Source organism: Ovis canadensis, chromosome 1 (genome assembly GCF_042477335.2).
Source record: "Ovis canadensis isolate MfBH-ARS-UI-01 breed Bighorn chromosome 1, ARS-UI_OviCan_v2, whole genome shotgun sequence".
In the NCBI taxonomy this organism is placed as follows: Eukaryota; Metazoa; Chordata; class Mammalia; order Artiodactyla; family Bovidae; genus Ovis; species Ovis canadensis.
In genome coordinates, this window is record NC_091245.1 from 113801710 (window position 1) to 113821592 (window position 19883).

The following is a 19883-nucleotide window of genomic DNA, read 5'->3' on the forward strand; positions in this document are numbered from 1 at the left end:
GCCGTGGAAGCAAGGCTGCGAGGGCGAGTAGGCCGTTCCCCGGGCAGAAGTCGGAGCGCCGGCGAAGGGAGGAGGGCTTGCCACCCGCCGCGGGGCTGCGTGCTTCGGCGCGGCCGGGGGCGGGGCGCGGCGGGGCTGTGGGAGTGGAAGTGGGAGGGTGGGCGAGTGTGGGCCAGGGGGAGGCAGGGAGGCAGGAAAAGCAGCAGCTGCAGCTGCAGCCAGCTGGCGAGGAAAGATGCGCTGAGAAGGACTGAAGGTGCCTTCTGTGGGGGTGCAGGTGGCGGCGGGAGGGCGTGTGTGGAGAAAGGCAGTGGCGCGCGGAGGACGGGTGCGTTTGTCCGGCGGGCCAAAAGGCTGGCTTGTCAGGAGTGGGATTCGAACCCACGCCTCCAGGGGAGACTGCGACCTGAACGCAGCGCCTTAGACCGCTCGGCCATCCTGACGGCGGGCCTGGCTGGGCGCGTGGCCGCTCGCCTGGCTGGGACCCGACGCGGCGCGAGCACCGGCGCCCTTGGCGGGCCGCGGGCGGCGCCACGCCAGGCAGGCAGGCAGGCAGGCAGGCGGGCGGGCGTCCGGAGTGGGGGTCGACGGAGCCGGCGCGCGGCGGCCGGCCGAGGCGCCTGGCTCCGCCGCCGCTCGCGCCGCGGACCCAGAGGGCCCTGGGCGGGCCGGCCCCTCCCCACCCGCGCCTGTCCTGGCCCGACGCCGGCCGGCGCGCGCCCACCGTGTCGTCGCAGCCCCGCTTGCCTTCTCGCGCCCCCTTCTCCCGGCGGAACGCCCGCGTTGGAGGCAAGAGGCGGCGCGCTGGGGAGGGTCCAGTGCCCCGGGGGTCCGGGTCCCTGTCGGGGTGGCGGGCTGCCGCTGTGACCGAGGCGGTTGGTCTGGTGCGCGGTTGGGTCGGGACCCGTGGTGGCCGGCGGCCCGTGCTGGGCAAGGGGAGGCGTGGGCAGGCAGCCCGAGAGCCCGAGGGCGGCCGGGCGGCAGGACGGTCGCCGCCGTCCTCGTTAGTATAGTGGTGAGTATCCCCGCCTGTCACGCGGGAGACCGGGGTTCGATTCCCCGACGGGGAGGCAACACACCCTTTTTGGTGGCCGCGGTCGCTCTCTGTCCTGCCGCCAGGCCCCGGAGGGCCCTTCGCCTCCTCCCGACGTCTTTGGGCGAGGCGCCAGGGCGCCGCCGACGGCGGTGCCCGGCCTAGCTCCCGGCGACCCCCTCTGCCCGTGCAGCGCTCCAGCCTGAGCCCTTTGTCGTCGGCGGGCGCACGGTCGCCACGGCGGAGCGAGGGCCTCCTTGGCGACCCCACGGCCTTGCCCGACCATAGCCGGATCTGGCGGCCGGCCGGCCGCCCGCCCACGCGCCGACCCCCAGTGGCTGCCTGAGTGGGCTCGTAGGCTCGCGACGGCCCCGCCGCGTGCAGGCAGGTGGGTCCCGTGTCCCCTTGTCGTGGGAAGTGGCCTCGCCCAGCGCCCGGTGGAGTAGCGCTTTGGCCAGCTGGGTGCTGGAAGCTGCGTGCCCCGCGTTGCCCGCCGGGGGTGAGGGCGGGGAGGCGTTGGCGGGCCGCGGCGGGGAGCGAAGGGCCGGAGGGCCGCAAGGCCGCGGGGGCGCCGCCCTGGGGCGGTGCGGCCGGTGGATTCCCGGCGACCGCGTGGCGCTGGCGCGCTCGGGGCGCCGCGTGGCTGCTGGGAGCGCCGGCGGCGGCGGCGCAAGCCTCCGGCTGACGGGGCGTCGGGGCAGGGATGCGGAGGCGGCGGCGAGAGTATGCTGGGGCGAGCCCGGGGCCGGCGTCTGGCGGCCGCCCGGGCTGTGGAGCGTTGGTGGTATAGTGGTGAGCATAGCTGCCTTCCAAGCAGTTGACCCGGGTTCGATTCCCGGCCAACGCAGCGGGCCGACCTTTTGCTGAGTTCCAGCGCTCTCCCGGCAGGGGCGTTCGGGGGACAGAGAGGTGGGAGCAGGGAGCCAGCCCGCTGGCCGGCGGCTTTTGGCGTGTGTGCGAGAAGCCGGCGGCGCGCGCGGTGTTTTGAGGGTGCTGAAAGCAAGACGGCACGGCAGGGCAGGCGGCTGGACTTGCAAAGGCCGGGTGTGGGCAGCAAGGTGGCACGGGCGGGTGGCATGGAGGCGCGGGGCTCACCAGGAGCAGGCGAGGGCTGAACCCCGACGCTCCCTGGTGGTCTAGTGGTTAGGATTCGGCGCTCTCACCGCCGCGGCCTGGGTTCGATTCCCGGTCAGGGAAGCCTTTCTTCTTCCTCTCCGCCTGCCACCTGCCCACGTCCTCGCTGGACACCCTGCCACCCTTTTCTTAGCCTACGCTTGCTCAGCGCTGCGCCAGAGGCCCCCGGGACCCTGCCCGTCCAGCCCCAGCACGATTCAGGCCACCTCCGCCGTCCCGCGGGGCAAAGGTTTTGGCCGCAGTGGCAACCTCGCGCCGCTTCCACCACGACGCGCCTGAGGCCTCCCATCCACCAGCCCCCCCCCAACCCCACCCCCCGCCTCCCTCCCTCCTGAGGGGCTGCGGCTGCTGCCCCTGGTGGTGGCGGTGATGCTCCTGGGCTTGTGCTGGTTCTCCTGCTGTGGGTGGTGGTGAGGAGGTGGGCTTGGATAGGGCCGGCGGCGGTAGGGGTGGGGGTAGGGCTGGGGGTAGGGGCGTGGGCTGTGGCGGTCGCCAGCTGGGGGCCAGCAGCGGCAGGGGCGGTGGCCACAGCCGAAGGTGAGCGAGGGGGATCTGCCTCTGGGAGTGGGGGCCGTGGCCACGGACCGCCTGCCTTGTCGTGTCTCTCATGCCAGCCACCTCTCTGGGCGGCTTGGCCAGTGCGTGCCAGGTCCCGGGCTGGCTGTGACTCCCGTGTGCCGCTGGCGACTCCAAGAGGGTTCTGGTCTTGAGTGGGCTCTGGGAGGCGGACCACGGCGCCCGGGAGGCATGGGTAGCAGTTCAGTCGCCCGGGGGCAGCGATGCCTGCCAGGGAGGACAACCCGACCATCGTGCTGTTTCCCTTGCCTGACCACAGCTCTCAATCCTACTGGACTGAGGCAAGATTTACCCAGGCCTCCCTCCCCCACTCGTAACCAAAGGTGGGCACTCGGGTGCACACACACACACACACACACACACACACAGAGCGCCCTCCAAACTGTCTATCCAGGATCCACTCCATCCCTCTCCCCACCCTGTCACCGTCTTCCCCTAGGAACTCTGCGCGAGGGTGATCCTCCAGCACAGTCTCCTCTTGGCCCCGTCTCGGCTGGTCTATCCCCAAAGGGTTTCACGTCTGTTCAAGGACTGTGTCCTTCGGAGGGGAAGTGGACGGCAGACGAAAGGCACCAACGTGCGGCGAGGGCGGCACACTCGGGTGCGATGGCACAAAGGCGAGTGCCCTGTGGGAAAGGAGCCCCCGTGGCCCGACGTGTGCTTGCCGTCGCCAAAGGAGGTTTCCTCGAGGCCCCTGCCGGGGCTGTGGGCGTCAGAGTGCATGGGGGAGAGTATCGGAGGAAGGTGCTTGGGGCCATGGCTGGTGGGCGCCCCACGTGGATCAGGGACCCGGGCAGGGCGATCGCGAGCAGAGGGCGCGGCGGCGAGCAGGGAGCTGGGAGGCAGGCCCCGGGGTGCTTGGTCGGGGCGTCTGCATGGACGGCCGGCGGGAAGGGGCGGCGTGGGGCTCTCGGGGACCTGGCCGAAAGATCGGCAGGCCACTCGAGCAGGGCCTCTACAGAAGCATGGGCGCGGCGGCGAAGCCGTGCCAGGCACATGTGAGAGGCTGGGACGGATCTGCGGTAGGTAGGGGTGGGCGTGGGGGTTGGGCTGGGGCTGCGGAGCCAGAGGGAGGCCCGCACTGGTGAACGCCAGGGCAGGGCAGGCCAGGGCAGGACGTGTGAGGGATAGCCCGAGCTCCAGGGGGATGTTGGGTGGGGAGGTGGGGCCGAGCCTGGAGTCTGGCGGGAAAGGCAGAGGGCAGGCCGTGACAGTGACGGGGCTGTGGCGTGAGGAAGATGGCGGGTGAGCACTCCATTTGGGTCGGGTGGCGGGTGAGCGGGGGCGAGCCACACTGGTGCTCGGTGCCACAGGCTGCTCAGGCTCGGCGGCGGGCTGTGGCTCTGGGCGGAGGCTAGGACGCAGGCAAGCGAAGGACAGAAACGGAGCGCCAGCGCCAGCTGGGGGCCAGACCCGGTCCGAGATGGGTGGGCCCACCGTACCGCCCCAGAGACCAAAGTCACCACCCATCGGGAGGGAGTGTCCAGTGTCGGGGGTGACACTGCTGGGGCCTCAGGGTGGGATGGGGCGGGGGTGGCTGGCAGCGCAGGTGGCTGTGATTTCATGAGGGCCAAGGAGAGCTCCCATGTGACCGGGCACAGTCAGCCCTCCAGGGCACACGCCCGCAGAGGGCAAACCTCGGGGAGGTCTGAGGGTCCGGACACCGCCACCGCCTCGGCAGCACCGCCTGCCAGGGCCCGTACACGGAGCAAACCCCAGCGCCCAGCCACACACGGCGGGCCCAAGAAGGGGTGGCATCGATGCAGCATGGCGCCATCACTCAGGCATCAGAAACACGTCAAGAATTGCCAGTTGTCACAAGCAATGATGCAGCTGGAGACTCTTACACTCGGCGGAGAATGTCAGACCGCGTTGGACCGAGGCATGTGGAGCATGGAAAATAATACAAAACGAAGCTATTTGCCAGGAGAAACCGACTCACGCAGAAACCCACCTTAGGGTAACGCAAGCGGAAAGGCAGCGCTGGAGGGATGACTGGGGAGCTGCAACGCACAGATACGCAGGACCCTGTCTAAAGGGAGAAGCGCCAAGGTTATCCAGTTCAACACAGGGAATCAGCGTCAGTGCCCTGGAGTAACCTCAAGTGGAAAAGAATCTGAAACCATATATGACACTCGAGATCTGCACAAGCAAAACAGGATCACACTGCGGTCCACCGGAAACCAGCACAATATTGGGAATCCACTGTACTTCCGCAACAACCGTGACTACGACGTCGGAGTAAGCTTTCAAAAGAAAACTAACTCAGCAGGCAATGAAGTCAGCGGAAAACAGGTGAGCTATGCCAACCCCACCCTGGGTACATATCCACGAAAGGCGCAGCTCTTCATTCGGAAAGACACATGCAACCCCCACAGTCACAGCAGCACCGTTTGCCATAGCCGAGACGTGGAGAAAACCCTAGTGCCCATCCCCAAAGGCTCAGCCACCAAGATGCAGTATCAGAGAAAGGGAGAGAATGGGATGTCACCGAGCCGTCCACAAGAGGCAGATAGTGTCACTGGCAGCAACGGCGGCTGGAGCTGCAGAATATTATCCTTGGTGAGGGAAGTCAAACAGACAAGGTCACGGATGGGTGGACTCTAAAGTGTTGTACAAATGAATCCCTGGGCCAACCAGCCACAGACTCTCAGACACAGGAAAGCCGCTTGGGGCTTCCCAAGGGCGCAGTCAGGGACCGAGGGATGATTGAGGAGCCGGGCTCAACGGATCAACCGTACCAGTACTGCGTAGGAAGGGGAGGAGGAACAAGGACACGCGGGATACCGCAGGGAATGAGATCCCATATGCTGTCATCACCCGCAATGGAAACGAGCTGAACACATGAGCCCCCCCCCACCCACCCACAGACAGGACTGAACCCCAACGCTGTACAGCGGAAACGCACACCAGGTTGTAGATCAACTACGCTTCCAGGACAAGTGCTACTCCGTCGAAGTCAGTCAGTCGAGGATCAGTCCAGCAATAGGAAAAAGAAGAGCTTCCATTATGATCCAGGAAAGCCAACCCTGGGCACGCGTCGGGAAAAGACGACAAATACCCCTAATGGGGAGAGATGCAGGCATCCCCCAGGGTCACCGCAGCCCTCTGTGCCGGAGCCGAGACCCGCGGGAAACGCCCAAGTGCCCGTCGGCACGTGGCCGGCACAAGAAGGTGAGGGATATCTGTACCGTGGAATATGACGCAGCCCTCAAGAAGGAGCCGCCATCGCCATGGGCCGCAAGGTCAGACGGACCCACAGAAGGGTCCGCTCAGTGAAGTGAGTCGCTTGGATCGGGAGAAAGCTCTGTGGACTCTTAACGACGAATACAGACGAATCTATGCGCAAAGGGGAAAGCGACCTGGAGACCCCGAAAACGTACATAGGGCTACCCAAGGGGAAAGGCAGGGAGGGACGAAGTTGAAGTCGGATCAAGAGATAGGAAAGACTGTGCTTACAGTAGAAGAGCAACAGAGCTTTCCTCTGTAGCAGGAGAAGTGTATCTGTATCTCGCCTTCACCTACACTGGAAGACCACCTGGCAAAGAACAGGGGACTGAATCACTTTGCCGGGCACCTGAGACTCACCCAGGAATGTGAATCCGTTCTACTTGTGTTCGAAGAAGCAGAAAAAGGAGCAGGCCGTGGCTTGAAGCGGGGGGTGGGGGGAGGCAGGCCAGTGGGACAGATGCAAAGGCAGGTTCCTTGGCAAGAGTGGGATTTGGAACGGCTCAGGGAGGAACGGGGCGTGGGGGGCGGGGTGTGTGGAGATGGGGGAGGCGGGGAGCTGGGGGTGGGATGGGTGCATGTGGGGGAGTAGGGGGACGGTGAGGCTGCAGGCTGAGGTGGGGGTGCTCTTGGGGCAGGGCTGATGCTGAGGTGAGGCGCGCAAGAGGGTTTCAGGGGGAAGGGGTGGTGTTTGAGGCGGTGAGGGCGTTGCTGTTGGAAACCTATTTCTGCCGAGGCCAGGCCCGAGGGCGAGGGCCGGCAGCTGGTGGACTTCTTTGGAACTCGTCCTGCAAGACGTGGTCCAGGGACCCTGCAGGCAAAAGGGAGGTATGCTTGCCAGATGTGGCAGCTCCCTTGCTCCTGGCTGTGCAAACGTAGTGTGATTGATTTCTCTCGGAGTGTGGGGAGAGTGAGGCAGGGAGCTTGGAGACGGACGTTGTGAAAGATGAAGTGTGGTGCGGGCGGCTGCCAGCGGTGGGGTATTCCTGCCAGTGCAGTCCCCGAGCCCTCGGCTGGGTCCGGGTGAGGACGCGAGCAAACACAAGAAAGGTGCCTGGACGCACGGGCGGCTGAGCCCGCAGGGTTTGGGGCCACGAAGGCTTGGCAGCAGGGCCTTTTGTGGGTGAGGTGGGGAGGGGTCCTGGGCGTCTGTGTGGGAGAGGCAGCGGGCGGCAGGTAGCCAGCCAGCGTTTGCAGGAGCGCTGCCTCGAGCGCGTTTCAGCGGGCAGACCTAGTTGGGCTCTGGGGCCGCACCGTGGGACCAAAAGGGGACGCTGGGGCTGCATGGGGCGGGAATCGAACCCGGGCCTCCCGCGTGGCAGGCGAGAATTCTACCACTGAACCACCCATGCACCGGTGGCCAGCGCCGCCCGTCGCTGCCCCTCAGGCGCTGGCCGCCACCCGCCCGCCGCTGCTCACTGCTCGCCCGTGGGCATCTCTCTGCCCCGTTGCAGCGGGAGACGACGGGCAGGCGACCTGTAAGACAGGATCCGGGCACGTGCAGGACCCCGGGGCGCGCCGCTCTCGGAGGGAGCCCGGGGCGACGGGACGCGGGCCCACGCGGCCCGTCCCGCGCCTTCTGCGCCGACCACGGCCGCCGCGACCCTGTCGGTGTCGCGTGAGGGCGCCGGGAGCCGACGCCGTCTGCCCGGCGCCGGGATCCCTGTCAGGTGCAGGCGCTGCGTGGTCGCTGCGGCCGCGCGCAGACGTGCCTCTCAGCGACCGCCGGGTCCCGACCCAAAGTCCCTCTGGCGGGCTGGCTTTCCGGCCGTGCCGGGGTGGGGCGTGCGAGAGCGGGCGGGGGAAGGGACGCCGGGCTCGGTCTGTGCGGGAAGCGCGAGCGCGGGAGGGCGACGCCTCCGAGCGCCTCCGCCACCGCCCCCTACCCGCCCTCCCCCCGCCATCCCATCCTTAGACCCGCGCTCAGGCCCAGGGACCCAAAGGCGTGTGAGCCTGGCTCCTGCGCTCTGGCCGACCGCGCTCCCGGGGTCCGGCTCTGACGGGGTGGTGGTGGTGAGCAGGGGCCCTTTGGCAGCGCGGCTCCTGGCTCGGGGACTGCGGGCTGAGAGGCAGGGAGCGCGCCAGGGCGGGCTTGGCTCCGGCCGGGGCAGCGGCTTCCCACGGGAACGGGCGCCGTGGCGCCGAGGTCGGGGGCGCGGGCCGGGCGCCGGGGGGTGGGCTGGACGGGCACGCAGGGCTTCCGCTCCCTCCCCAGCGGAGCACCCTTCCCGGGACGGACTCGTGCAAGGAAGGCCGGTGTGCGCTGGCCAGCAGGAAGGCTGGATGGCACGCGTCCAGGGCGGGCGGCAGGCAGGTTGCGGCCCGGCCAAGAACGCACGGCGGAGAAGGGTCGAGGGCACGCGGCAGCCCCTTGGCGGGCAAGGCGGGGGCTCGGCCGCCTCGCTGTGGCTGGGGAGCGCAGGCGGGCCGGCGGGGCGGGCGCGGAGGACGGGGTGCCGGCCTGGCGGGAGAGCTGGCGGGGGCAGCCGTGGAAGCAAGGCTGCGAGGGCGAGTAGGCCGTTCCCCGGGCAGAAGTCGGAGCGCCGGCGAAGGGAGGAGGGCTTGCCACCCGCCGCGGGGCTGCGTGCTTCGGCGCGGCCGGGGGCGGGGCGCGGCGGGGCTGTGGGAGTGGAAGTGGGAGGGTGGGCGAGTGTGGGCCAGGGGGAGGCAGGGAGGCAGGAAAAGCAGCAGCTGCAGCTGCAGCCAGCTGGCGAGGAAAGATGCGCTGAGAAGGACTGAAGGTGCCTTCTGTGGGGGTGCAGGTGGCGGCGGGAGGGCGTGTGTGGAGAAAGGCAGTGGCGCGCGGAGGACGGGTGCGTTTGTCCGGCGGGCCAAAAGGCTGGCTTGTCAGGAGTGGGATTCGAACCCACGCCTCCAGGGGAGACTGCGACCTGAACGCAGCGCCTTAGACCGCTCGGCCATCCTGACGGCGGGCCTGGCTGGGCGCGTGGCCGCTCGCCTGGCTGGGACCCGACGCGGCGCGAGCACCGGCGCCCTTGGCGGGCCGCGGGCGGCGCCACGCCAGGCAGGCAGGCAGGCAGGCAGGCGGGCGGGCGTCCGGAGTGGGGGTCGACGGAGCCGGCGCGCGGCGGCCGGCCGAGGCGCCTGGCTCCGCCGCCGCTCGCGCCGCGGACCCAGAGGGCCCTGGGCGGGCCGGCCCCTCCCCACCCGCGCCTGTCCTGGCCCGACGCCGGCCGGCGCGCGCCCACCGTGTCGTCGCAGCCCCGCTTGCCTTCTCGCGCCCCCTTCTCCCGGCGGAACGCCCGCGTTGGAGGCAAGAGGCGGCGCGCTGGGGAGGGTCCAGTGCCCCGGGGGTCCGGGTCCCTGTCGGGGTGGCGGGCTGCCGCTGTGACCGAGGCGGTTGGTCTGGTGCGCGGTTGGGTCGGGACCCGTGGTGGCCGGCGGCCCGTGCTGGGCAAGGGGAGGCGTGGGCAGGCAGCCCGAGAGCCCGAGGGCGGCCGGGCGGCAGGACGGTCGCCGCCGTCCTCGTTAGTATAGTGGTGAGTATCCCCGCCTGTCACGCGGGAGACCGGGGTTCGATTCCCCGACGGGGAGGCAACACACCCTTTTTGGTGGCCGCGGTCGCTCTCTGTCCTGCCGCCAGGCCCCGGAGGGCCCTTCGCCTCCTCCCGACGTCTTTGGGCGAGGCGCCAGGGCGCCGCCGACGGCGGTGCCCGGCCTAGCTCCCGGCGACCCCCTCTGCCCGTGCAGCGCTCCAGCCTGAGCCCTTTGTCGTCGGCGGGCGCACGGTCGCCACGGCGGAGCGAGGGCCTCCTTGGCGACCCCACGGCCTTGCCCGACCATAGCCGGATCTGGCGGCCGGCCGGCCGCCCGCCCACGCGCCGACCCCCAGTGGCTGCCTGAGTGGGCTCGTAGGCTCGCGACGGCCCCGCCGCGTGCAGGCAGGTGGGTCCCGTGTCCCCTTGTCGTGGGAAGTGGCCTCGCCCAGCGCCCGGTGGAGTAGCGCTTTGGCCAGCTGGGTGCTGGAAGCTGCGTGCCCCGCGTTGCCCGCCGGGGGTGAGGGCGGGGAGGCGTTGGCGGGCCGCGGCGGGGAGCGAAGGGCCGGAGGGCCGCAAGGCCGCGGGGGCGCCGCCCTGGGGCGGTGCGGCCGGTGGATTCCCGGCGACCGCGTGGCGCTGGCGCGCTCGGGGCGCCGCGTGGCTGCTGGGAGCGCCGGCGGCGGCGGCGCAAGCCTCCGGCTGACGGGGCGTCGGGGCAGGGATGCGGAGGCGGCGGCGAGAGTATGCTGGGGCGAGCCCGGGGCCGGCGTCTGGCGGCCGCCCGGGCTGTGGAGCGTTGGTGGTATAGTGGTGAGCATAGCTGCCTTCCAAGCAGTTGACCCGGGTTCGATTCCCGGCCAACGCAGCGGGCCGACCTTTTGCTGAGTTCCAGCGCTCTCCCGGCAGGGGCGTTCGGGGGACAGAGAGGTGGGAGCAGGGAGCCAGCCCGCTGGCCGGCGGCTTTTGGCGTGTGTGCGAGAAGCCGGCGGCGCGCGCGGTGTTTTGAGGGTGCTGAAAGCAAGACGGCACGGCAGGGCAGGCGGCTGCACTTGCAAAGGCCGGGTGTGGGCAGCAAGGTGGCACGGGCGGGTGGCATGGAGGCGCGGGGCTCACCAGGAGCAGGCGAGGGCTGAACCCCGACGCTCCCTGGTGGTCTAGTGGTTAGGATTCGGCGCTCTCACCGCCGCGGCCTGGGTTCGATTCCCGGTCAGGGAAGCCTTTCTTCTTCCTCTCCGCCTGCCACCTGCCCACGTCCTCGCTGGACACCCTGCCACCCTTTTCTTAGCCTACGCTTGCTCAGCGCTGCGCCAGAGGCCCCCGGGACCCTGCCCGTCCAGCCCCAGCACGATTCAGGCCACCTCCGCCGTCCCGCGGGGCAAAGGTTTTGGCCGCAGTGGCAACCTCGCGCCGCTTCCACCACGACGCGCCTGAGGCCTCCCATCCACCAGCCCCCCCCAACCCCACCCCCCGCCTCCCTCCCTCCTGAGGGGCTGCGGCTGCTGCCCCTGGTGGTGGCGGTGATGCTCCTGGGCTTGTGCTGGTTCTCCTGCTGTGGGTGGTGGTGAGGAGGTGGGCTTGGATAGGGCCGGCGGCGGTAGGGGTGGGGGTAGGGCTGGGGGTAGGGGCGTGGGCTGTGGCGGTCGCCAGCTGGGGGCCAGCAGCGGCAGGGGCGGTGGCCACAGCCGAAGGTGAGCGAGGGGGATCTGCCTCTGGGAGTGGGGGCCGTGGCCACGGACCGCCTGCCTTGTCGTGTCTCTCATGCCAGCCACCTCTCTGGGCGGCTTGGCCAGTGCGTGCCAGGTCCCGGGCTGGCTGTGACTCCCGTGTGCCGCTGGCGACTCCAAGAGGGTTCTGGTCTTGAGTGGGCTCTGGGAGGCGGACCACGGCGCCCGGGAGGCATGGGTAGCAGTTCAGTCGCCCGGGGGCAGCGATGCCTGCCAGGGAGGACAACCCGACCATCGTGCTGTTTCCCTTGCCTGACCACAGCTCTCAATCCTACTGGACTGAGGCAAGATTTACCCAGGCCTCCCTCCCCCACTCGTAACCAAAGGTGGGCACTCGGGTGCACACACACACACACACACACACACACACAGAGCGCCCTCCAAACTGTCTATCCAGGATCCACTCCATCCCTCTCCCCACCCTGTCACCGTCTTCCCCTAGGAACTCTGCGCGAGGGTGATCCTCCAGCACAGTCTCCTCTTGGCCCCGTCTCGGCTGGTCTATCCCCAAAGGGTTTCACGTCTGTTCAAGGACTGTGTCCTTCGGAGGGGAAGTGGACGGCAGACGAAAGGCACCAACGTGCGGCGAGGGCGGCACACTCGGGTGCGATGGCACAAAGGCGAGTGCCCTGTGGGAAAGGAGCCCCCGTGGCCCGACGTGTGCTTGCCGTCGCCAAAGGAGGTTTCCTCGAGGCCCCTGCCGGGGCTGTGGGCGTCAGAGTGCATGGGGGAGAGTATCGGAGGAAGGTGCTTGGGGCCATGGCTGGTGGGCGCCCCACGTGGATCAGGGACCCGGGCAGGGCGATCGCGAGCAGAGGGCGCGGCGGCGAGCAGGGAGCTGGGAGGCAGGCCCCGGGGTGCTTGGTCGGGGCGTCTGCATGGACGGCCGGCGGGAAGGGGCGGCGTGGGGCTCTCGGGGACCTGGCCGAAAGATCGGCAGGCCACTCGAGCAGGGCCTCTACAGAAGCATGGGCGCGGCGGCGAAGCCGTGCCAGGCACATGTGAGAGGCTGGGACGGATCTGCGGTAGGTAGGGGTGGGCGTGGGGGTTGGGCTGGGGCTGCGGAGCCAGAGGGAGGCCCGCACTGGTGAACGCCAGGGCAGGGCAGGCCAGGGCAGGACGTGTGAGGGATAGCCCGAGCTCCAGGGGGATGTTGGGTGGGGAGGTGGGGCCGAGCCTGGAGTCTGGCGGGAAAGGCAGAGGGCAGGCCGTGACAGTGACGGGGCTGTGGCGTGAGGAAGATGGCGGGTGAGCACTCCATTTGGGTCGGGTGGCGGGTGAGCGGGGGCGAGCCACACTGGTGCTCGGTGCCACAGGCTGCTCAGGCTCGGCGGCGGGCTGTGGCTCTGGGCGGAGGCTAGGACGCAGGCAAGCGAAGGACAGAAACGGAGCGCCAGCGCCAGCTGGGGGCCAGACCCGGTCCGAGATGGGTGGGCCCACCGTACCGCCCCAGAGACCAAAGTCACCACCCATCGGGAGGGAGTGTCCAGTGTCGGGGGTGACACTGCTGGGGCCTCAGGGTGGGATGGGGCGGGGGTGGCTGGCAGCGCAGGTGGCTGTGATTTCATGAGGGCCAAGGAGAGCTCCCATGTGACCGGGCACAGTCAGCCCTCCAGGGCACACGCCCGCAGAGGGCAAACCTCGGGGAGGTCTGAGGGTCCGGACACCGCCACCGCCTCGGCAGCACCGCCTGCCAGGGCCCGTACACGGAGCAAACCCCAGCGCCCAGCCACACACGGCGGGCCCAAGAAGGGGTGGCATCGATGCAGCATGGCGCCATCACTCAGGCATCAGAAACACGTCAAGAATTGCCAGTTGTCACAAGCAATGATGCAGCTGGAGACTCTTACACTCGGCGGAGAATGTCAGACCGCGTTGGACCGAGGCATGTGGAGCATGGAAAATAATACAAAACGAAGCTATTTGCCAGGAGAAACCGACTCACGCAGAAACCCACCTTAGGGTAACGCAAGCGGAAAGGCAGCGCTGGAGGGATGACTGGGGAGCTGCAACGCACAGATACGCAGGACCCTGTCTAAAGGGAGAAGCGCCAAGGTTATCCAGTTCAACACAGGGAATCAGCGTCAGTGCCCTGGAGTAACCTCAAGTGGAAAAGAATCTGAAACCATATATGACACTCGAGATCTGCACAAGCAAAACAGGATCACACTGCGGTCCACCGGAAACCAGCACAATATTGGGAATCCACTGTACTTCCGCAACAACCGTGACTACGACGTCGGAGTAAGCTTTCAAAAGAAAACTAACTCAGCAGGCAATGAAGTCAGCGGAAAACAGGTGAGCTATGCCAACCCCACCCTGGGTACATATCCACGAAAGGCGCAGCTCTTCATTCGGAAAGACACATGCAACCCCCACAGTCACAGCAGCACCGTTTGCCATAGCCGAGACGTGGAGAAAACCCTAGTGCCCATCCCCAAAGGCTCAGCCACCAAGATGCAGTATCAGAGAAAGGGAGAGAATGGGATGTCACCGAGCCGTCCACAAGAGGCAGATAGTGTCACTGGCAGCAACGGCGGCTGGAGCTGCAGAATATTATCCTTGGTGAGGGAAGTCAAACAGACAAGGTCACGGATGGGTGGACTCTAAAGTGTTGTACAAATGAATCCCTGGGCCAACCAGCCACAGACTCTCAGACACAGGAAAGCCGCTTGGGGCTTCCCAAGGGCGCAGTCAGGGACCGAGGGATGATTGAGGAGCCGGGCTCAACGGATCAACCGTACCAGTACTGCGTAGGAAGGGGAGGAGGAACAAGGACACGCGGGATACCGCAGGGAATGAGATCCCATATGCTGTCATCACCCGCAATGGAAACGAGCTGAACACATGAGCCCCCCCCCACCCACCCACAGACAGGACTGAACCCCAACGCTGTACAGCGGAAACGCACACCAGGTTGTAGATCAACTACGCTTCCAGGACAAGTGCTACTCCGTCGAAGTCAGTCAGTCGAGGATCAGTCCAGCAATAGGAAAAAGAAGAGCTTCCATTATGATCCAGGAAAGCCAACCCTGGGCACGCGTCGGGAAAAGACGACAAATACCCCTAATGGGGAGAGATGCAGGCATCCCCCAGGGTCACCGCAGCCCTCTGTGCCGGAGCCGAGACCCGCGGGAAACGCCCAAGTGCCCGTCGGCACGTGGCCGGCACAAGAAGGTGAGGGATATCTGTACCGTGGAATATGACGCAGCCCTCAAGAAGGAGCCGCCATCGCCATGGGCCGCAAGGTCAGACGGACCCACAGAAGGGTCCGCTCAGTGAAGTGAGTCGCTTGGATCGGGAGAAAGCTCTGTGGACTCTTAACGACGAATACAGACGAATCTATGCGCAAAGGGGAAAGCGACCTGGAGACCCCGAAAACGTACATAGGGCTACCCAAGGGGAAAGGCAGGGAGGGACGAAGTTGAAGTCGGATCAAGAGATAGGAAAGACTGTGCTTACAGTAGAAGAGCAACAGAGCTTTCCTCTGTAGCAGGAGAAGTGTATCTGTATCTCGCCTTCACCTACACTGGAAGACCACCTGGCAAAGAACAGGGGACTGAATCACTTTGCCGGGCACCTGAGACTCACCCAGGAATGTGAATCCGTTCTACTTGTGTTCGAAGAAGCAGAAAAAGGAGCAGGCCGTGGCTTGAAGCGGGGGGTGGGGGGAGGCAGGCCAGTGGGACAGATGCAAAGGCAGGTTCCTTGGCAAGAGTGGGATTTGGAACGGCTCAGGGAGGAACGGGGCGTGGGGGGCGGGGTGTGTGGAGATGGGGGAGGCGGGGAGCTGGGGGTGGGATGGGTGCATGTGGGGGAGTAGGGGGACGGTGAGGCTGCAGGCTGAGGTGGGGGTGCTCTTGGGGCAGGGCTGATGCTGAGGTGAGGCGCGCAAGAGGGTTTCAGGGGGAAGGGGTGGTGTTTGAGGCGGTGAGGGCGTTGCTGTTGGAAACCTATTTCTGCCGAGGCCAGGCCCGAGGGCGAGGGCCGGCAGCTGGTGGACTTCTTTGGAACTCGTCCTGCAAGACGTGGTCCAGGGACCCTGCAGGCAAAAGGGAGGTATGCTTGCCAGATGTGGCAGCTCCCTTGCTCCTGGCTGTGCAAACGTAGTGTGATTGATTTCTCTCGGAGTGTGGGGAGAGTGAGGCAGGGAGCTTGGAGACGGACGTTGTGAAAGATGAAGTGTGGTGCGGGCGGCTGCCAGCGGTGGGGTATTCCTGCCAGTGCAGTCCCCGAGCCCTCGGCTGGGTCCGGGTGAGGACGCGAGCAAACACAAGAAAGGTGCCTGGACGCACGGGCGGCTGAGCCCGCAGGGTTTGGGGCCACGAAGGCTTGGCAGCAGGGCCTTTTGTGGGTGAGGTGGGGAGGGGTCCTGGGCGTCTGTGTGGGAGAGGCAGCGGGCGGCAGGTAGCCAGCCAGCGTTTGCAGGAGCGCTGCCTCGAGCGCGTTTCAGCGGGCAGACCTAGTTGGGCTCTGGGGCCGCACCGTGGGACCAAAAGGGGACGCTGGGGCTGCATGGGGCGGGAATCGAACCCGGGCCTCCCGCGTGGCAGGCGAGAATTCTACCACTGAACCACCCATGCACCGGTGGCCAGCGCCGCCCGTCGCTGCCCCTCAGGCGCTGGCCGCCACCCGCCCGCCGCTGCTCACTGCTCGCCCGTGGGCATCTCTCTGCCCCGTTGCAGCGGGAGACGACGGGCAGGCGACCTGTAAGACAGGATCCGGGCACGTGCAGGACCCCGGGGCGCGCCGCTCTCGGAGGGAGCCCGGGGCGACGGGACGCGGGCCCACGCGGCCCGTCCCGCGCCTTCTGCGCCGACCACGGCCGCCGCGACCCTGTCGGTGTCGCGTGAGGGCGCCGGGAGCCGACGCCGTCTGCCCGGCGCCGGGATCCCTGTCAGGTGCAGGCGCTGCGTGGTCGCTGCGGCCGCGCGCAGACGTGCCTCTCAGCGACCGCCGGGTCCCGACCCAAAGTCCCTCTGGCGGGCTGGCTTTCCGGCCGTGCCGGGGTGGGGCGTGCGAGAGCGGGCGGGGGAAGGGACGCCGGGCTCGGTCTGTGCGGGAAGCGCGAGCGCGGGAGGGCGACGCCTCCGAGCGCCTCCGCCACCGCCCCCTACCCGCCCTCCCCCCGCCATCCCATCCTTAGACCCGCGCTCAGGCCCAGGGACCCAAAGGCGTGTGAGCCTGGCTCCTGCGCTCTGGCCGACCGCGCTCCCGGGGTCCGGCTCTGACGGGGTGGTGGTGGTGAGCAGGGGCCCTTTGGCAGCGCGGCTCCTGGCTCGGGGACTGCGGGCTGAGAGGCAGGGAGCGCGCCAGGGCGGGCTTGGCTCCGGCCGGGGCAGCGGCTTCCCACGGGAACGGGCGCCGTGGCGCCGAGGTCGGGGGCGCGGGCCGGGCGCCGGGGGGTGGGCTGGACGGGCACGCAGGGCTTCCGCTCCCTCCCCAGCGGAGCACCCTTCCCGGGACGGACTCGTGCAAGGAAGGCCGGTGTGCGCTGGCCAGCAGGAAGGCTGGATGGCACGCGTCCAGGGCGGGCGGCAGGCAGGTTGCGGCCCGGCCAAGAACGCACGGCGGAGAAGGGTCGAGGGCACGCGGCAGCCCCTTGGCGGGCAAGGCGGGGGCTCGGCCGCCTCGCTGTGGCTGGGGAGCGCAGGCGGGCCGGCGGGGCGGGCGCGGAGGACGGGGTGCCGGCCTGGCGGGAGAGCTGGCGGGGGCAGCCGTGGAAGCAAGGCTGCGAGGGCGAGTAGGCCGTTCCCCGGGCAGAAGTCGGAGCGCCGGCGAAGGGAGGAGGGCTTGCCACCCGCCGCGGGGCTGCGTGCTTCGGCGCGGCCGGGGGCGGGGCGCGGCGGGGCTGTGGGAGTGGAAGTGGGAGGGTGGGCGAGTGTGGGCCAGGGGGAGGCAGGGAGGCAGGAAAAGCAGCAGCTGCAGCTGCAGCCAGCTGGCGAGGAAAGATGCGCTGAGAAGGACTGAAGGTGCCTTCTGTGGGGGTGCAGGTGGCGGCGGGAGGGCGTGTGTGGAGAAAGGCAGTGGCGCGCGGAGGACGGGTGCGTTTGTCCGGCGGGCCAAAAGGCTGGCTTGTCAGGAGTGGGATTCGAACCCACGCCTCCAGGGGAGACTGCGACCTGAACGCAGCGCCTTAGACCGCTCGGCCATCCTGACGGCGGGCCTGGCTGGGCGCGTGGCCGCTCGCCTGGCTGGGACCCGACGCGGCGCGAGCACCGGCGCCCTTGGCGGGCCGCGGGCGGCGCCACGCCAGGCAGGCAGGCAGGCAGGCAGGCGGGCGGGCGTCCGGAGGGGGGGTCGACGGAGCCGGCGCGCGGCGGCCGGCCGAGGCGCCTGGCTCCGCCGCCGCTCGCGCCGCGGACCCAGAGGGCCCTGGGCGGGCCGGCCCCTCCCCACCCGCGCCTGTCCTGGCCCGACGCCGGCCGGCGCGCGCCCACCGTGTCGTCGCAGCCCCGCTTGCCTTCTCGCGCCCCCTTCTCCCGGCGGAACGCCCGCGTTGGAGGCAAGAGGCGGCGCGCTGGGGAGGGTCCAGTGCCCCGGGGGTCCGGGTCCCTGTCGGGGTGGCGGGCTGCCGCTGTGACCGAGGCGGTTGGTCTGGTGCGCGGTTGGGTCGGGACCCGTGGTGGCCGGCGGCCCGTGCTGGGCAAGGGGAGGCGTGGGCAGGCAGCCCGAGAGCCCGAGGGCGGCCGGGCGGCAGGACGGTCGCCGCCGTCCTCGTTAGTATAGTGGTGAGTATCCCCGCCTGTCACGCGGGAGACCGGGGTTCGATTCCCCGACGGGGAGGCAACACACCCTTTTTGGTGGCCGCGGTCGCTCTCTGTCCTGCCGCCAGGCCCCGGAGGGCCCTTCGCCTCCTCCCGACGTCTTTGGGCGAGGCGCCAGGGCGCCGCCGACGGCGGTGCCCGGCCTAGCTCCCGGCGACCCCCTCTGCCCGTGCAGCGCTCCAGCCTGAGCCCTTTGTCGTCGGCGGGCGCACGGTCGCCACGGCGGAGCGAGGGCCTCCTTGGCGACCCCACGGCCTTGCCCGACCATAGCCGGATCTGGCGGCCGGCCGGCCGCCCGCCCACGCGCCGACCCCCAGTGGCTGCCTGAGTGGGCTCGTAGGCTCGCGACGGCCCCGCCGCGTGCAGGCAGGTGGGTCCCGTGTCCCCTTGTCGTCGTGGGAAGTGGCCTCGCTCAGCGCCCGGTGGAGTAGCGCTTTGGCCAGCTGGGTGCTGGAAGCTGCGTGCCCCGCGTTGCCCGCCGGGGGTGAGGGCGGGGAGGCGTTGGCGGGCCGCGGCGGGGAGCGAAGGGCCGGAGGGCCGCAAGGCCGCGGGGGCGCCGCCCTGGGGCGGTGCGGCCGGTGGATTCCCGGCGACCGCGTGGCGCTGGCGCGCTCGGGGCGCCGCGTGGCTGCTGGGAGCGCCGGCGGCGGCGGCGCAAGCCTCCGGCTGACGGGGCGTCGGGGCAGGGATGCGGAGGCGGCGGCGAGAGTATGCTGGGGCGAGCCCGGGGCCGGCGTCTGGCGGCCGCCCGGGCTGTGGAGCGTTGGTGGTATAGTGGTGAGCATAGCTGCCTTCCAAGCAGTTGACCCGGGTTCGATTCCCGGCCAACGCAGCGGGCCGACCTTTTGCTGAGTTCCAGCGCTCTCCCGGCAAGGGCGTTCGGGGGACAGAGAGGTGGGAGCAGGGAGCCAGCCCGCTGGCCGGCGGCTTTTGGCGTGTGTGCGAGAAGCCGGCGGCGCGCGCGGTGTTTTGAGGGTGCTGAAAGCAAGACGGCACGGCAGGGCAGGCGGCTGGACTTGCAAAGGCCGGGTGTGGGCAGCAAGGTGGCACGGGCGGGTGGCATGGAGGCGCGGGGCTCACCAGGAGCAGGCGAGGGCTGAACCCCGACGCTCCCTGGTGGTCTAGTGGTTAGGATTCGGCGCTCTCACCGCCGCGGCCCGGGTTCGATTCCCGGTCAGGGAAGCCTTTCTTCTTCCTCTCCGCCTGCCACCTGCCCACGTCCTCGCTGGACACCCTGCCACCCTTTTCTTAGCCTACGCTTGCTCAGCGCTGCGCCAGAGGCCCCCGGGACCCTGCCCGTCCAGCCCCAGCACGATTCAGGCCACCTCCGCCGTCCCGCGGGGCAAAGGTTTTGGCCGCAGTGGCAACCTCGCGCCGCTTCCACCACGACGCGCCTGAGGCCTCCCATCCACCAGCCCCCCCCCCAACCCCACCCCCCGCCTCCCTCCCTCCTGAGGGGCTGCGGCTGCTGCCCCTGGTGGTGGCGGTGATGCTCCTGGGCTTGTGCTGGTTCTCCTGCTGTGGGTGGTGGTGAGGAGGTGGGCTTGGATAGGGCCGGCGGCGGTAGGGGTGGGGGTAGGGCTGGGGGTAGGGGCGTGGGCTGTGGCGGTCGCCAGCTGGGGGCCAGCAGCGGCAGGGGCGGTGGCCACAGCCGAAGGTGAGCGAGGGGGATCTGCCTCTGGGAGTGGGGGCCGTGGCCACGGACCGCCTGCCTTGTCGTGTCTCTCATGCCAGCCACCTCTCTGGGCGGCTTGGCCAGTGCGTGCCAGGTCCCGGGCTGGCTGTGACTCCCGTGTGCCGCTGGCGACTCCAAGAGGGTTCTGGTCTTGAGTGGGCTCTGGGAGGCGGACCACGGCGCCCGGGAGGCATGGGTAGCAGTTCAGTCGCCCGGGGGCAGCGATGCCTGCCAGGGAGGACAACC

At 69.0% G+C, this 19883-nt stretch overlaps 14 non-coding genes across 14 annotated transcripts; 9 read left to right on the forward strand and 5 right to left on the reverse strand.

Moving 5' to 3' along the window:
• Nucleotides 1-360: 360 nt before the first annotated feature.
• TRNAL-CAG (transfer RNA leucine (anticodon CAG)) lies at nucleotides 361-443 on the reverse strand. The gene has a single exon. It is a non-coding gene; the product is annotated as a tRNA-Leu (tRNA).
• A 555-nt stretch (nucleotides 444-998) lies between these two features.
• TRNAD-GUC (transfer RNA aspartic acid (anticodon GUC)) lies at nucleotides 999-1070 on the forward strand. Its single transcript has one exon. It is a non-coding gene; the product is annotated as a tRNA-Asp (tRNA).
• Nucleotides 1071-1808: 738 nt separating this feature from the next.
• TRNAG-UCC (transfer RNA glycine (anticodon UCC)) lies at nucleotides 1809-1880 on the forward strand. Its single transcript has one exon. It is a non-coding gene; the product is annotated as a tRNA-Gly (tRNA).
• A 278-nt stretch (nucleotides 1881-2158) lies between these two features.
• On the forward strand, nucleotides 2159-2230 carry TRNAE-CUC (transfer RNA glutamic acid (anticodon CUC)). The gene has a single exon. It is a non-coding gene; the product is annotated as a tRNA-Glu (tRNA).
• Nucleotides 2231-7252: 5022 nt separating this feature from the next.
• Nucleotides 7253-7323, reverse strand: TRNAG-GCC (transfer RNA glycine (anticodon GCC)). Its single transcript has one exon. It is a non-coding gene; the product is annotated as a tRNA-Gly (tRNA).
• A 1493-nt stretch (nucleotides 7324-8816) lies between these two features.
• TRNAL-CAG (transfer RNA leucine (anticodon CAG)) lies at nucleotides 8817-8899 on the reverse strand. Its single transcript has one exon. It is a non-coding gene; the product is annotated as a tRNA-Leu (tRNA).
• A 555-nt stretch (nucleotides 8900-9454) lies between these two features.
• TRNAD-GUC (transfer RNA aspartic acid (anticodon GUC)) lies at nucleotides 9455-9526 on the forward strand. The gene has a single exon. It is a non-coding gene; the product is annotated as a tRNA-Asp (tRNA).
• Nucleotides 9527-10264: 738 nt separating this feature from the next.
• Nucleotides 10265-10336, forward strand: TRNAG-UCC (transfer RNA glycine (anticodon UCC)). The gene has a single exon. It is a non-coding gene; the product is annotated as a tRNA-Gly (tRNA).
• A 278-nt stretch (nucleotides 10337-10614) lies between these two features.
• TRNAE-CUC (transfer RNA glutamic acid (anticodon CUC)) lies at nucleotides 10615-10686 on the forward strand. The gene has a single exon. It is a non-coding gene; the product is annotated as a tRNA-Glu (tRNA).
• A 5021-nt stretch (nucleotides 10687-15707) lies between these two features.
• Nucleotides 15708-15778, reverse strand: TRNAG-GCC (transfer RNA glycine (anticodon GCC)). Its single transcript has one exon. It is a non-coding gene; the product is annotated as a tRNA-Gly (tRNA).
• A 1493-nt stretch (nucleotides 15779-17271) lies between these two features.
• Nucleotides 17272-17354, reverse strand: TRNAL-CAG (transfer RNA leucine (anticodon CAG)). Its single transcript has one exon. It is a non-coding gene; the product is annotated as a tRNA-Leu (tRNA).
• Nucleotides 17355-17909: 555 nt separating this feature from the next.
• Nucleotides 17910-17981, forward strand: TRNAD-GUC (transfer RNA aspartic acid (anticodon GUC)). Its single transcript has one exon. It is a non-coding gene; the product is annotated as a tRNA-Asp (tRNA).
• Nucleotides 17982-18722: 741 nt separating this feature from the next.
• Nucleotides 18723-18794, forward strand: TRNAG-UCC (transfer RNA glycine (anticodon UCC)). The gene has a single exon. It is a non-coding gene; the product is annotated as a tRNA-Gly (tRNA).
• A 278-nt stretch (nucleotides 18795-19072) lies between these two features.
• Nucleotides 19073-19144, forward strand: TRNAE-CUC (transfer RNA glutamic acid (anticodon CUC)). Its single transcript has one exon. It is a non-coding gene; the product is annotated as a tRNA-Glu (tRNA).
• The last annotated feature ends 739 nt before the right edge of the window (nucleotides 19145-19883 follow it).